This window comes from Pristis pectinata, chromosome 6 (genome assembly GCF_009764475.1).
Source record: "Pristis pectinata isolate sPriPec2 chromosome 6, sPriPec2.1.pri, whole genome shotgun sequence".
In the NCBI taxonomy this organism is placed as follows: domain Eukaryota; kingdom Metazoa; phylum Chordata; class Chondrichthyes; order Rhinopristiformes; family Pristidae; genus Pristis; species Pristis pectinata.
In genome coordinates, this window is record NC_067410.1 from 81,420,998 (window position 1) to 81,436,905 (window position 15,908).

General features: G+C 39.2%; 1 protein-coding gene across 1 annotated transcript in view; it reads right to left on the reverse strand.

Annotated features, from left to right (window-relative positions):
* kcnab1a (potassium voltage-gated channel subfamily A regulatory beta subunit 1a) overlaps nt 1-15,908 on the reverse strand; it is a 177,829-nt gene that overhangs the window by 79,160 nt on the left and 82,761 nt on the right. The gene's annotated exons all lie outside the window — the stretch shown is intronic.

Consider the following 15,908-nt stretch of genomic DNA (forward strand, 5'->3'; position numbering starts at 1 on the left):
TAAATTTCTATGAATGAAAAGAAAAATACATATCTTGTTCATCTTCTATACATTTGAAAGGAAATGAATTGTTTAAATTCAATTTTATTTTCAGTAAGGGAAAAGTTATTGTTAACTTTTAGTACTCTGTCTGGAGAAGATCATATTAGTGGCTTCATTATTAAGTAAACACAATGTTCTGGGCTATTGTCAAAGATGCATAAAAACTATGGCAGTCTGGCTTCAACCTGCTATGTTCAAGTGCACTCAAGTATAAAAATAATGAACTCAGCATGAAAGAATTTTCAGAAATGTGGCCTTATGCAGCTGTGTAATACAATAACAGCAGAGAATGCAAACTAAAGGTAATGCATGGAAAATCATGGCTCATTTTATGAAGGGAACAAATACGTTGAAGTTGGGTACAAAACAAAGACTTAAATTCCACTGCCTGTTGCAATGTTCTTGTGTGCTACGTAATCTATCTTGTTATGCTTAGTGTGTATTAACAAGTCCCTGCCTTTTTTTCCAGGTTCTCCACAAACCTGATCTACTCACGCATGGATGCACCTGGACAATCAGAAAGATTAACAATGGTATGCAACACACACCTGAATACCACTTCTGCAATTTGCACTTCTGCACAAATGGGTAGGTTATGCCATTCTTGCAAAGAGGGCCTTCACAACAAATGTGAGACCTGTCTCAATAAGGGTAAAGTTGACCTGCCTGAGCATGTCCCATACCTTGGAGTCAGCACTGGAAACCAACTGAAAGTAGCTGCACTTTGTTAAAAACTTAATCTTGCGCTACAGCTGTCCATCATTCCCCCACCCGCAGACCTGATTCATGACCCACCTAACCACATCTCAATCTCATCCCTCTCTCAACCCAGTCCCAACTCTAATCCCTCACCAGATGTCAAAACATTAAAAAAAAATTCTAATAAGGTGCAGCCACTAAATTCAACCAGGTTTTGACATTCTTGCTATTCCAGATATCCCAACCACTGGCAGATTTACCTGTTCCCTCCTCTGTAAACACTGACAGACCATGGAATTCCAACAGTATGAAAATGAGGAGAGCTTCTTGTAAACAAACTCTGATGCAGAATTAATTTATTTGACAGGAAGCTCTAACTTTCCTAATACACATGATCCATTGAAGAATGCCATTTACTCAGGACAAGACACACATCATAAAGATCAATAAGGTACATCTGTAGTGCTAATTTTTACACTGATCATTAGTTATATTTATTATTGATGAACTCTTTTTGTCAGAACTAAAATATTAATGCTACATATGCGAAATATCCCTTTGACATTAAATACCCACCATAATTTATGCTGATCCTAAAAATAAGATGATTACAACTATAGTTACATCACATCTTCAATTCAGATGCACATGAATTTAAACAGTGAATTATCAAAGCTAAATGTTATCAAAGTTAACATCCAAAACTTCCTTCAGTTTGTTTATCCAGTGCAGGACCAATTTTAAGTGTCTATGCCAAATGTAAATGTGGTAATGGTGTCCTATGAGCAACATCGGTTTATTTACTTTTGCTTGCAGTGGCTACTACCATCTTGACTATTGTAATGAATTAAATGACCAAAGCATTAGCCCATTCAGTTGGAAAGTCTGTAACATACCACAAATGCAGTTTTCTGGTTGACTGGATTGCTGTTGCAACATGCCTGCTCTGTACATCCATACTGGCAACTTTCAACCTAACCAGGGACCAACAAAAGGCTCCCGTGGACTTCTCAGGTTCAGCTAGATTCTAACCTCTAATGGGGTGAACCCACAAGTAAACTCAAGCCTGCTGCTGGCCATTCAAGACAGCCCTGGGACCTGCCTATATGGCAGGCTCCAAGATATGTGCAGGAAAGTGCAGGCCAATTTCAAGCATTCCCCAGTCAGCAAGAATGGTTTGGCTCCTGCAGCTCACTGGCTGCATGTAACTGAGCCCAGAGCCTCATAATGCCCAAGGTTTCTCAGTAGTAGCAGTGGGCCTGGCACTTACCCTAAAGTAAATATTAGCTCCTGCATACTTAAGCATCTCTGGAAGATTCACACACTTAGCTTGGAATGTACTGGAAGGTTTTTATCCCCCCAAATGATTGTACAAAAAGAATGCAGTGTCCTTAAATTGAATCCCCTTAATCTTTACACTAACTAACAAAAAATAGCTGGGTCATTTTCATTTTTGATCCTTGATGAATAAACCATTAAAACAAATTGCATGCTAGAACCAACCTGAAATCAATGGACTGAAAATTAGCCAAATTCTATATTGAATAATGAGCAATCTGTTCTGATAGTTTACTAGCCAAGCAGTGACAGCAACAATAGCCCATTTTCACATTGTGATGAAGTGCAGAAGAGGTGCCTAACGTTTGAAGATGAGAGGTCAATTATGAAAACCTTGAGCTGCTGTAAAACTTGAAATTGTGCATTCGGGCCTTTGGGATTACTGTCTTCCATAATCTATTACAGTGCTCTTGAATTTTAATTCCTCAGTGTATTAATGTGAATAGCAAACTATTTACAGCCTGAACAGATATAAATGTAAAGGCATGCTTCTATGCTGAATAAGAAAAGTTATAAATAGATACATTAGAGATTTACTGATAGTAGAAGCTACCTACTGCACAACAATTATATAAATCTGGAAATAAAAAGCCAGTATGACCACAAAACTACCAGTTTATTGCAAAAATCCATCAAGGCCTCGAGGAAAGGAGCAACACACACAAGAAGTGATGGAGGAACTTAGCAGGTCAGGCAGCATCTATGGAGGGAAATAAACAGTCGATGTTTCGGGTTGACACCCTTCATCAGGACTGGAAAGGAGGGCAGAAACCAGAATAAGGAGGTCAGGAGAGGGGGAGGAGCACATGCAGGCAGGTGACAGGTGTGTCTCTGAAGAAAGGAAATCTGTTCTTATTCAGTCTAGTTTTGCAAGACTACAGGTCTGCAGCAATGTGGTTGATTCTCAGCTAAAATGATCCAAACAAGCTACTTGATTGTATCTATCGAGACTGTAATAGTTTAAGATGATAGTTCGCCACCGTTAAATACTGCCCTTGTTGATAATGCCCACATCCCATGAATGAATAACAAACTGCTTCAATCAGAGTCCAGCATTTAATCCCTTACTGCCTTTGAGAAAATGCTACCTAGTCAAATATGACTTTACAACTCTTGTATTTCCTTAAAGCCATTATGTCCTACAAATTATTATAGGAATCCTGAGTTATTAAGTTTCAAAATAACTCTAAATTATATATCACAAATAACATTAAAACATATCCCAGAGTGCCTCACATAATCAGAAAAATAACTACAACTCCAAAACTCCAGAATGTGATTCCACAATGTAGCTATGGGAATCCATTCTACACTGCTTTGCACACAAATTGTTTAAAAATCATTATGCTAAATCAGGAGATTTTAATTGAAATAAATCCAGATGAAATTATTTTACGAAAAGGGAAATGATGTTGGACAATTTTACCAGAGCTCTTTGAGATGTAACTAAAAGGGTGATTAAAAGGGGAACCGTAGATGTAGTGTTTGTGGATATCCAGAATGTGCCATCAAATAAGTTACTGCTCAAGTGGTCCTGGCTTCGGGGTTAGCCAGTTGTCTAAGAGAAAACAGAACTGGGATAAGTAGATGTTTTCTCAGTTTGGCAAGCTTAAACTACTGGAATGACGCAGAGATTAGTGTCGGGGCTTCATTTGTTCACAACCTATATTAAGAACATTCTATTAACACAACATAAATAGAAACCAAGGACTAGTGAATACAGTTAACCAAATTTAATGACTATAAAAAGGCAGGTGAAAAAGCAAATTTGGAAGAATGACAGAGTCTACATAGAGTTAAGTGAATGGGGAGGAGGGGAGTGAATATTGCAGGTGGATATAGGGATATATTCAAGTTCAAGTTTATTGCCATGGGCATACATACACAGGGTATAAATGCCACGAAAATTAGCTTTTTGCAGCAGCATTACATTACAAACATGACAAACATAAATGAACATAAACTTAAATTAAAATTATACATAGTTTACGTGACAAAATTAACATAACACTAATGCAAGTTAAGAGAGAGAGGAAAAGAAATATAGCCTGAGCTAATGTTAGGGATTTTTCAGGTTGGTTCAAGAACCCAGTGGCAGTGGGGAAGAAGCTGTTGTTGAACCTTGAGGTGTGGGTCTTCAGGCTCCTGAACCTCCTACCTGATGGCAGCATCAGGTGGTGGCGGTCCCTGATGATGTCGCCTTCTTGAGACATCGCCTCTTGTAGATGTCCTTGATGCTGGGGAGAGTTGTATCCGTCATGGAACTGGCTGAATCCACTATTCTCTGCACAGCTGCTTGCATTCCTGTGCATTGGAGTTTCCATACCAGGCCGTGACGCAACCAGTCAGAATGCTTTCCACTGTATATCTGCAGGTTTCTCAGAACCTTTGATGACATGTCGAATCTCCTTAAACTTATAAGGAAGTAGAGATGCTGGCGCATCCTCTTCATGTGAGAAGGAAGAATGGAAAAGCAAAATATTGTTTAAATGGAGACTGTTGCCTTAGAGAGGAATCTAAAAGAACATTAGCCTTTATCACAAAGGGGTAGTGATACAAAATGTAGGGCAGTTTGGACATATCTGTACAAAGCAGCAGAGTACCGTGCAGTTCTGGTCTCCTTATTTGAAGGGGTATTCACTTGCATTGAAAGTGGTTCAGAGAAGGTTGATTCCTGGGGTGAAGAGTTTGTCATGAGGAATGGCTGAGCAGACTGGGGCTATAACTATTGGTCAACTGTGAGCAGGAGAGCAACAGAGCCAGAACTTAATCTAATTGGCAAAGGCATGAGAGATAAGGACTGATGAAGGGTCTCGGCCTGAAACGTCAACTGTTCATTTCCCTCCATAGATGCTGTCTGACCTTTTGTATGTTGCTACAAATTAAACATGAAAAGGACCAACTTCAGTGGAATATGGTAAATAGATAAGGTATTGATTACCCATTTGCTATATTCCTTTGAAAAAGTAGCAGGGACTGTCATACTCAAAGTTTCTATGAAATATCTTTTAGAAAATGCTACTAACCGCACACTATAAATGTAACTCAAAGGCTAAACAGTACAATTAACTAAAGAAAAAGAACAAGAACTTCATAAACATATTAAACAGGCAATAAGAGTCAAAAGGAAACAAATAAAGCCATATAAACCAAACACAATGAGAAGAAACCCTCATAGTATCAAAACATCAAGAGAATTTGCAAACAGTGAATACTGAACAAGCTAAATCAGAATTATATGATTACTTTGTGAAATTATTCACCAACAGATCTAAAATACGAAAAAATCTTTATAATCTCCACTGGAGATGAGAAGAAGAGACAGCTTTAGGAAAAGTGCTGACAGCTGCAACTGACATTTCATGTAATAATTTAAATCTCAGCAGAATTCTGATGGTTTTTGGCAGCATCAGGTTGCTGTAATTAGCAGAAGTCCATTATTTCTCATTTGGAAGCTTGCCTATTTCAAACATTTTCCAATTGTTCAACAGACGGCGTTATTTGTATATCAGGAATGAGTTCTTATACAGTAGCATATAAACAAAATTCAAAACAATTTTGCTGACATGTTTATATTACTATTATTCTCCAATTTATTTCAGGCATGACAATTATTCCTTTGCAGAGTTTTCCCAGCATTGCATTGTGTGTACTTGTGCTTATTGTTTTTACTGGAAAAATTCAAATCAGTTCTATCCATTCTATTTTTCAGAATTTATTTTGTCATTTCTGGTATACAAGTACATCATGGAGTTATTGTTACTTGCCCAAATCCCAAAACTTTAAGCAACACAATTTAGATTGACATGTGTAAAAAATGCAAACAGATGGTGTTCAAGTGATAACATTTTGAGAAGCTCATTCTAGAATCTCAAAGCCTGATGTGATCCTCAAATTGCTTGCAGCAGCATTTACTGGTAATATTTTATTAGTGTGAAGCTAGTGTCACTGGCAAGTCTAAGGTTTATTAAGCATCTCTCAACAATTTCAGTGAAACAATATCAGAAATAATATGTCCCTGTTATGCAGCATGTTTACCGCGAGTGACAAATGACAAGAGTTTTTCAATTTTAAAAAGCTGACAAAGGTAAATATTAAACGTAAACAGGCCAGCTGTTAATTGCCACTGTAAGAGCTGATTTTTGTTTTGCTCCCAATATCCATTTTCCAGTGAAGCTCCTTCTCCTGATGTCTCCAGCTCTTTATATCACCCTGGTCCTCTCTCTACCTCAAACATTTATTGAGTTGCAGGTGCAAGAGAAACAGCAAACACCTAAATTCTAACTGCAAAGTAAAGACTTTCAGCATTATCTTTCTGTGTGAGGAGGATATTGGAATCATTATGTATATTCACAATATTAAATCCCTACTACCCAAGTTCTTTATGTTCCCTTCTGATCCACTAATGCACTTCATACACTTTAGCAAGAGAGGAAGAGAATCACAACTATATTATTTGATTGTGTTCTGTGAAATGATCACTATGCTTTAATTTCATTCTGTGAATTGATAGATTAATTTTTTTCTTTCAAACTATATCATGTTTAAACTTGGAAAAAATTAGGAGTGATACTGTTGATCCTTCGCTTAAATTTGAGCAAGTTTGGAGTCCATTTATTCAATATTTTCACATGATATAGATCCCCTTATAATAACCTTTCAATTTAGAGGAACGGAGTTGACGACATAATATTGCTCTGTTTCTATTGAGAAATTTTAGTCCAGTTTTTTTTCTGTCTTTTTAAAAAAAAATTCTTTAGCTTAGTTTGGTTTGATATATTGTTTATAATTTTTCTTATTGTTTTGGGGATTTGTTTTCTCTTTTATATTTTATAATAAATCTTTTTCTTTTATATTATATTCATTCACTAACAGATCGTTGGATCTACAGATTTTTTTATACTTTATTGTTCTTTATGATTATCCATGTCATGATTGTTCTCCTGATTTCTTTGTATTACGTGTATAAGCATTGATATATTAATCTGTATTAATTTGAAAACTAATAAAAAGATTGAAGAAAAGATAGTTTAATTTTTGTGTTATTCTGGACTGGCCTCACCTGCTGGGATCAGTGCCCTGGCAAATTGCACAAATAGGACTGTAGTATGTCACAAAAAGTGAATCTAAAGAAAGAAAGAATTGCAAAAAATCAATGCTTCAGGCTCTTTAACTAAAGGCATGCAGCACTTGCAGCAAAGTAGATGAGTTGACGGTAGAAGCAGCAACATACGAGTCTTATCTCATAGCCATTATGGAGATGTGGTTACAGGGTGATCAGGACTGAGTCTTTAATATTCCGTGTTACACAATGCACCAAAAGAGAATGGAGACAGGATAGCATTATTAGTTAAGAGAGGGATCACTGCAGTGCTGAGTCATAAAATGGGATCAGATTGGGTGGAAATATTGAACAGCAAGGGAAAGAATACATGGGTAGGAGTAACGTTTAGGTCTTCAAAATGTGGCCTCTTGAAGGAAAAAAACTAAAATGGGGAAATACCAAAAGGCACGGATTGAGAGAAGCTGCAGAGGGTTGTAGACTAAGCTAGCTCCATCACAGGCACAAACCTTCCCACCATTGAGGATATCTTCAAGAGGCAGTGTCTCAAGAAGGCAGCATCCATCATTAAGGACCCTCACCATCCAGGACATGTCCTCTTCTCATTATTACCATCAGGGAGGAGGTACAAGAGCCTGAAGACCCACACTCAATGTTTTAAAAACAGCTTCTTCCCTTCCACCATCAGATTTCTGAACAGTCCATGAAAACTCATGAACACTACCTCCTTATTCCTCTTTGGCACTATTTATTTTTTTGGGGGTAACTTATAGTAATTTTTATGTCTTGCACTGTACTGCTGCCACAAAACAACAAATTTCATGACATATTTCAGTGATAATAAACCTGATTCTGATTGGAACTGAAATTATCACAGGAAATTTTAATCTGCACATTGATTGGACAAACGAAACTGGCAAGGGTTTCATAGAAGAAGAATTTATGGATTGCATCAGGGATTGCTTCTTAGAGTAGTATATTACAGTTCCTACCATGGAACATGCTCTTCCAGATTTGGTCAACTGCAATAGGGAAATATTAGTAAGAGATCTTGTGGTTAACGATACCCAAGGAAGTAGAATTTCAGATACAGTCTGAGTGCAAACACCCCAGGTCCAAAACCAGCGTCTTCAGTTTAAATAAGAGCAATTACAATAGGTCAGCAGATGAGCAGTGGCAGATATTTAAACAGCTAATTCAGAATGCTCGGCAGAAATATGTTCCAATTAGAAAGAAGAACCATCCATGGGTAACAAAGGTCAAGGATAATGTTCAATCAAAAAATAGGGCATACAAGGTAGCAAGGGCTAGTGGTAGACCAAAAGACTGGGAATTTTTCAGGAATCAGCAGCGAAAGACTAAAATGAGAGTTGATGTTGAGAGAGAACTTGCATGACACGTCAAAACAAACAGTAAAAATTTCTACCGATAGATAAAAAGGAAGAGTGTGACCAAGGGAAATGTGAAACGTCTGGAGTATGAGACTGGGGAATTAACATCAGAAAAAATGAAATGGCAGATATATTAAAACATTTTTTTGCATGTCTTCACCACAGAGGACACTGTAAATATCCTAATGAAAACAGATGGGCTAGGTTCAAATAGCATGGAAGAACTTGTCCCTCATGATTGGGAATTTTACAAGATATTCGAAAAACTCTCAGGACGACAGGCAGACAACTTCTTTAGAGCCAGGACAAACAGGACGCATTCCAAGGAAGTGGCTGCCAAGATCGTGGATCCATCCATTCCAGCAGGAGCCAGAAGACTGGGAAAATAGCAAATATGAATCCCTTGTTCAAGGAAGGAGGAAGACAAAACGCAGGAAACTAAAAGCCAATTAGTTTAACATCTATTGTTGGCTAGGTGCTAGAGTTAATAATCAAAAGAAGAAATAGTGAATCATTTAGTGTTACGGACTCAGTGAAAGTCCCTTTAAGATAGAGAGTGTGTGTGTATGTGTGTGTGGGGCGTGCTTACGTCAATAGAAGATAAAGGACGTAATGACGTTGTTGAAGAAGTTAGAAGAAGAAAGAGAGAGAGAGAAGGGAGAGAGACACCAGCCTGCTTGTTTTCTCTATCGATGGATGAGAAACAATAACTGTGTTTGCCACTGAAATCCATGTATGGAAGTTGGAAGTAATCCGGTGGAGTTCACTTTGTTGCTGACCTGTAGAAGGAAACAGGTATTTGTGTGTGGACGACCACGGTTCGGATGCTTTTCGGGGTGAGGAAGTCACTACCGAGTAAACACTGAAGTGTCGTTTGGGTTCCATCGTGGAACATTTGGATTTCGTATGTACTCTCTCTATGTTTTTCTACATCTACATCTTATCTTCAGACAACGGTGGTTGTTGAAGAAGCCCTTGCTCATGTTTCACCTTATGGCTTGCGGAACTGAACTTTAAGAACCATTCCGGAACTGGGAGTTTTGGACTTTGTCACACACACACACGAAGAGTTTAGTTTTGGGGTTAACGTTCGAGGTTTAACATTCTTGAATTCTAACATACTAACATTTTTTTTTACTTTTATTTTACGTATTACCATAAGTAGTGATTAATAAAATAGTTTTTAACACTGAATCATGCTCAGTGTGTTTCTTTTGTTGCTGGTTTGTGACATTAGGAAAACTGAGTATAATCAAACCAATTCGACATTGTTTCATAAAACACGTTTGACAAATCTGTTTGAGTTCTTTAAGCATGTAACAAGCAGTGTTGATGGAAGGGAACCTGCAGATGCACTGTATTTGGAGTTCCAAAAGGCATTTGACAAGGTGCCAGATAAGAGGCTGCTGCACAAGTTAAGAACTCGTGGTGCTGGAGGAAGTGTGTTAGCATGGAGAGAAAACGGTCTATTACAGAAAACAGAGTTGGAATAGATATCTTTTTATTAGATATCTTTATTAGTCACATGTACTTCGAAACACACAGTGAAACGCATCTTTGTGTAGAGTGTTCTGGGGGCAGCCCGCAAGTGTCACCACACTTCCGGCACCAACATAGCATGCCCACAACTTCCTAACCCATATGTCTTTGGAATGTGGGAGGAAACCAGAGCACCCAGAGGAAACCCACGCAGACACAGGGAGAAGGTACAAACTCCTTACAGACAGTGGCCAGAATTGAACCCAGGTCACTGGTGCTGTAACAGCGTTAGTCCTTTTCAGGTTGGAAGAATGCAACTAGGTGAATATCTGCTCTTGGTCCTCAGTTATTACTATTTACATTAATGACCAGAAGTGATAGAATGCAAGGAATCCAAGTTTACCGATGACAGGAAAAAAGGTGAAAGGGCACATTGCAATGAGGATATTGTGACTCTGCAATGGGATATAGACAGATCAAATGAGTGGGTGAAAACTTGGTAAATGGAGGTTAACCTGGGAAAGTGCGAGGTCGTGCATTTAGTAAGAGGAACATAGAACATTACAGCACAGTACAGGCCCTTTGGCCCACAATGTTGTGCCAACATTTTATCCTGCTCTAACTAACCCTTCCCTCCCATATAGTCCTCCATTTTTCGATCATTCATGTACCTATCTAAGAATCTCTTAAATGTCCCTAATGTATCTACCTTCACCGCCTCTGCCGGCAGTGCGTTCCAAGCACCCACCACTCTGTGTAATAAGGCAGATTATTGAAAAGGAAAGATACTGTAAATGAGTGAAGTAGATTGGGATTTAGATGGGTGTTCTTGCGAATTAATCACAAAACATTAATAGGCAGGTACAACAAGCAGTTACGGTGGTAAAAGCATAATGGCCTTTATTGTAAAGGGATCAGAGTTTAGAAACAGAGACGTTTTATTACAATTGTGCAGGGTGTTGGTGAATCCACACCTGGAGTGCTACAGTTTCACCATTCACCCTGACAGCCACCAATGAAGCTGAACCTGTGATCACAGTGGAGGACATAAGATCAGTCTTCCGGAGAGTGAACATGAGGAAAGCACCTGGCCCAGATGGTATCCCTGGCCGTGTGCTCAGATCTTGTGCTGATCAGCTGGCAGAAGTACTTGCAGACATATTCAACCTCTCCCTGCTTCAAGCTCAGGCTCCCACCTATTTTAAGAAGGCCACTATCATCCCAGTACCAAAGAAAAGCAAGGTAACATGCCTCGATGACTACCGACCAGTGGCTCTGACATCCACCATCATGAAGTGCTTTGAGAGGTTGGTCATGGCACACATCAACTCCAGCCTACCAGACAACCTGGACCCACTGCAATTCGCCTATTCCTGAAACAGGTCTACAGCGAATGCCATCTCCCTGGCCCTACACTCAGCTCTGGAGCATCTGGACAGTAAAGACACCTACTTTAGACTATTGTTTATTGACTACAGCTCTGCCTTCAATATAATAATCCCAAGCAAGCTTGTCACCAAACTCCGAGACCTCGGACTCAACACCTCCTTCTGTAACTGGATCCTTGACTTTCTAACAAACCACCCGCAATCAGTGAGGATAGGCAGCAATACCTCCAGCACGATTATTCTCAACACTGCTGCCCTACAAGGCTGCATCCTCGGCCCTCTACTCTACTCCCTATACACTCATGACCGTGTGGCCAGATTCTGCTCTAACTCCATCTACTAGTTTGCAGATGATACCACCGTTGTAGGCCATATTTCAAACAGCGATGAGGCGGAGTACAGGAAGGCGATAGAGAGCTTAGTGGAATGGTGTCATGACAACAACCTTTCCCTCAATGTCAACAAAACAAAAGAGCTGGTCATTGACTTCAGGAAAGGGGACAGTGTACATGCACCTGTCTACATCAATGGTGCTGAGGTCGAGAGAGTTGAGAGCTTCAAGTTCCCGGGAGTGAACATCACCAACAGCCTGTCCTGGTCAAATCACGTAGAAGCCACGGCCAAGAAAGCTCACCAGTGCCTCTACTTCCTCAGGAGGCTAAAGAAATTCGGTTTGTCCCCTTTGACTCTCACCAACTTTTACCGATGCACCATAGAAAACATCCTATCTGGATGTATCACGGCTTGGTACGGCAACTGCTCTGCCCAGCACCGCAAGAAGCTGCAGAGAGTTGTGAACACAGCCCAGCACATTACGGACACCAGCCTCCCCTCCTTGGACTCTGTCTTTACCTCTCGTTGTCTTGGTGTAGCAGCCAGCATAATCAAAGACCCCACCCACCCGGGACATTCTCTTTTCTCTCCTCTTCCATCGGGTAGAAGATAACAGGAGCGTGAGGGCACGTATCACCAGACTTAAGGACAGCTTCTACCCCACTGTGATAAGACTATTGAACAGTTCCTTTATACAATGAGATGGACTACGACCTCATGATCTACGTTGTTGTGACCTCGCACCTTATTGCACTGCACTTTCTCTGTAGCTGTGACGCTTTACTCTGTACTGTTATTGTTTTTACCTGTACTACATCAATGCACTCTGTACTGACTCCATGTAACTGCACTGTGTAATAAATTGACCTGTACGATCAGTTTGTAAGACAAGCTTTTCACTGTACCTCAGTACAAGTGGCAATAATAAACGAATACCAATACCTTATCTAAGAAAGGATACTGCAGCATTGCAGACAGTCCAAAAGAAGATTCACCAGGCTAATTCCTGGGATGAGAGGACTGCCCTCTCTCGAGAGGTAAAACTGGTTGGGCCTGTACTCTTTGGAGTTTAGAAGGGGTATCCTTATTGAGCATGATCCTAAAGGAGCATGACAAGGTAAATGTTGAGACGTTTTCATCGTTGGCAAAGTCACAAATGAGAGGACACAGTCTCAAAATACAGAAGCAGTCATTTAAAACTGAGGTCACAGAAATTTCTTCTTGCAAAGATTGGAACTCTCCACCCCTGAGAATTGTGGAGGCTAGATTAAAGGTATTTAGAGTGGGCGTAGATAAATTTCTGAAAGATCAAGGAATTGAGGACTATGGAGATCTGGCAGAGAGGAGATGAGGTTCAGGTAGATTAGGCATGAACATAGTGAATGACAGGGCAGGCTTGAGGGGCCCGATGGCCTGTTCCCACTAGTCTTGTGGGTGCTATGATTGTTTTGTATTAATTTACATAAGATTTATGACAGATTTTTACACTGGATAGATAATAATGGACAATGCTGAAACACCATTTTAAATTCCTGGGTAATTCCCAGCTATTTTGAAATAAATTTGGGTCTCTAATCCAACTGAAAGTGGGTGTGCATTTGCAGAACTGATTTATCCACTATGCAGCATAATTTGTAATATATTTGCACCACATTTAGATAAATCACAGAATGCCTGGATGGGAAATATAATGGTGCAAGTGAGCACTGGGATTAATTTGCAGAATGATCTTTATCTAACTATTCCATACTTGGCTCAGGAAAGCTTGCAAGACATTGGGGATAGATGTTCATCTCAATTGCCAAAAGTTTCTTCAAGGTGACTTTATGCTGTGGACCTAAAATACTGGTGTCTATAAATTAATGTATTATAATTAATATTACACTGTAGCGGCTAGCTACACTACGATAGAGTAAAGACACTGAGTCTGTTGCTTGGAGTCAGAAGTCGATTGCTCGACAGGGGCGAGGGGCGCGGGGCGCCTTTTAATACCGAAACTCTTCCCGCATTACAGTTCCCACGCTGACATCACACGTGGGTCACCTGACCTCCCCGCGCACGGGCTTTCCTAGCCCAACGATGGAGGAGGAGGAGGGTCCCGCGCCATCTTGGGTCAGGGCCTCCGATGACGCTCGCGATCTCGGGAGCCGGTTAGATACTGGTAAGGTGAGTCGCCACAACACTGATTTCACATTCTGAACTGCAAATATACTTTAAAAAACGTAAAACCTCAATCAAAATTGAATTAAATATTACTCGATTTAAAATTAAATATAAATTATATAACCTTACAAAAGTTGCTTAGGCATAGTATAAAAAATGGGTGTTTAACGTTTTCAAGTACGACCTTTTATAAGAAAAATATTCCCATACCTCAGCTGTTGAAATAAGGATAACTCATGCACAACATACGCTTTTCTCAATCTTCCGAACAGTCATAAATCTTCTTTGAGTAAGTAAAGCCTCACAAATACTAACACAAATATTTCAGTTATTTTACATTGAACCCCAAAAACACACACAATTGATTTGGGTGAAAAAAAAGTCCCTGTAGTTTTATTAGTTTTGCTCTCTCTCCATAACGTTTTCATTAACTGTCTTCAATCTACTGCTGTCAACAACAATTCTAATAAAATGATCCTTGTCCTCAGTTATATAAATCATTCAATATAACACCTGGTTTCTTTATCAACAGAAGGAAGTTTCAGAAGTTAACAATCAACTACTTTTTTTTTTGCACAGACTTAAAGGTTGAAATTTGGTAAATTACAACCATAAATCATTACTAGGCATTTGTGCATCTAAAACTATGTATAAATATTTAATATCTTTTTCAGCAAGCTGATAATTTAACTTGAGTGAAGCCATTGTTATTTTGAACAACCTTTGAGGAATTTTAAAGCTCTGGCACTGCACTTTATGATTTATGTACAATGCCTCATGATGAATGAGCACCAAATCAAGGCCAGGCTCTGGAGCTGAAACAAGATGAGACATTTTTCTTCCACACCTGGCAACTGCAGCAATATCTAAAAATGAAAACAGAAAACACTGAAAATACTCAACAGATCACGCAACATCCATAGAAAGGAAAACAGAGTGAACGTTTCAGATTAAAGATACCTCATCAAAATGATTGATGTTCACTGTGTTGACAGCGGTTGATTCTCATGGTAAAAAGCTTTGTGGTTTAAAAATAAAATGAAGAGTTCTATTAGTTTTGAAGCTGAGCAATATTCCTTAGTGGGCAAGGCATACTGCAAACTCATACAAAACTTGCAACGGTAAGCAGGCCACAAATTCAGCTGTCAGAGGTGAGTGGTCTTAAACTTGGCATAAGTCCAGAAATATTTTCAAACTTTTAATGTAAAGCAAAGCAGACAGTCTGTAGAAAGCTAAGTAAAATTAATAGCTTTTAAAAGGTCATGCTCTAACAGAAAAAAAATTTGGCAGAGGAATTTAAGTAGATAAGAAATGTCACAATTTTAATGAAGAAAATGTCACACTCCTCAGTGCCACAGTGCTAAGGAGACACCAGCTTCTGCGGTACAAGTGTTATGCACCATGAAAAGTTAACACATCAGCAAAGAAGATGGCTGAGTTTTGTAGGACTGGCTGCAACCTACCAATGTTGGAAAATTTTGAATGACTTAACATGCAGAGGTAACATTTGAAATTTTAAGATTAAGATTACTTAAAGTCTTACTGATGCAATGAAGAGCATAGAGTGCTCTTCATTTATGAATGGGATGACCAGGGTTTATTAAAACTCAAATGTCAGAGTAAATTTTAAAAATCCAAGGATTTAAAAAAATCCTGATTCATTCTTGCTGACATGCTATATAGTAGCAACACACAACAACATTGGTTTCCAAAATTCCTTGAGGTGAATTTCAGAAGCAGAGAAGAACTTACAAAGAGGCAGTGACCAAAATGAATTAACACCCTCTCTTATCTATACTTACCAGAATTGCATTTAGTAAATTATACTCAATACGATGCACCAAACCAACCAGTCTCTCTCTTAGCAGATCTGGCTCATGATGCTCATGGACACTTCATTGGCAGGTGTTGGCGTGGCCTATTTTCGACAAGCAAGGATGAAGGAGCACTGGTTACAAACTCGATGGACTGCATGGTTTCCTTGTATGTTGTTATGAAATACGAAAGGGCAAG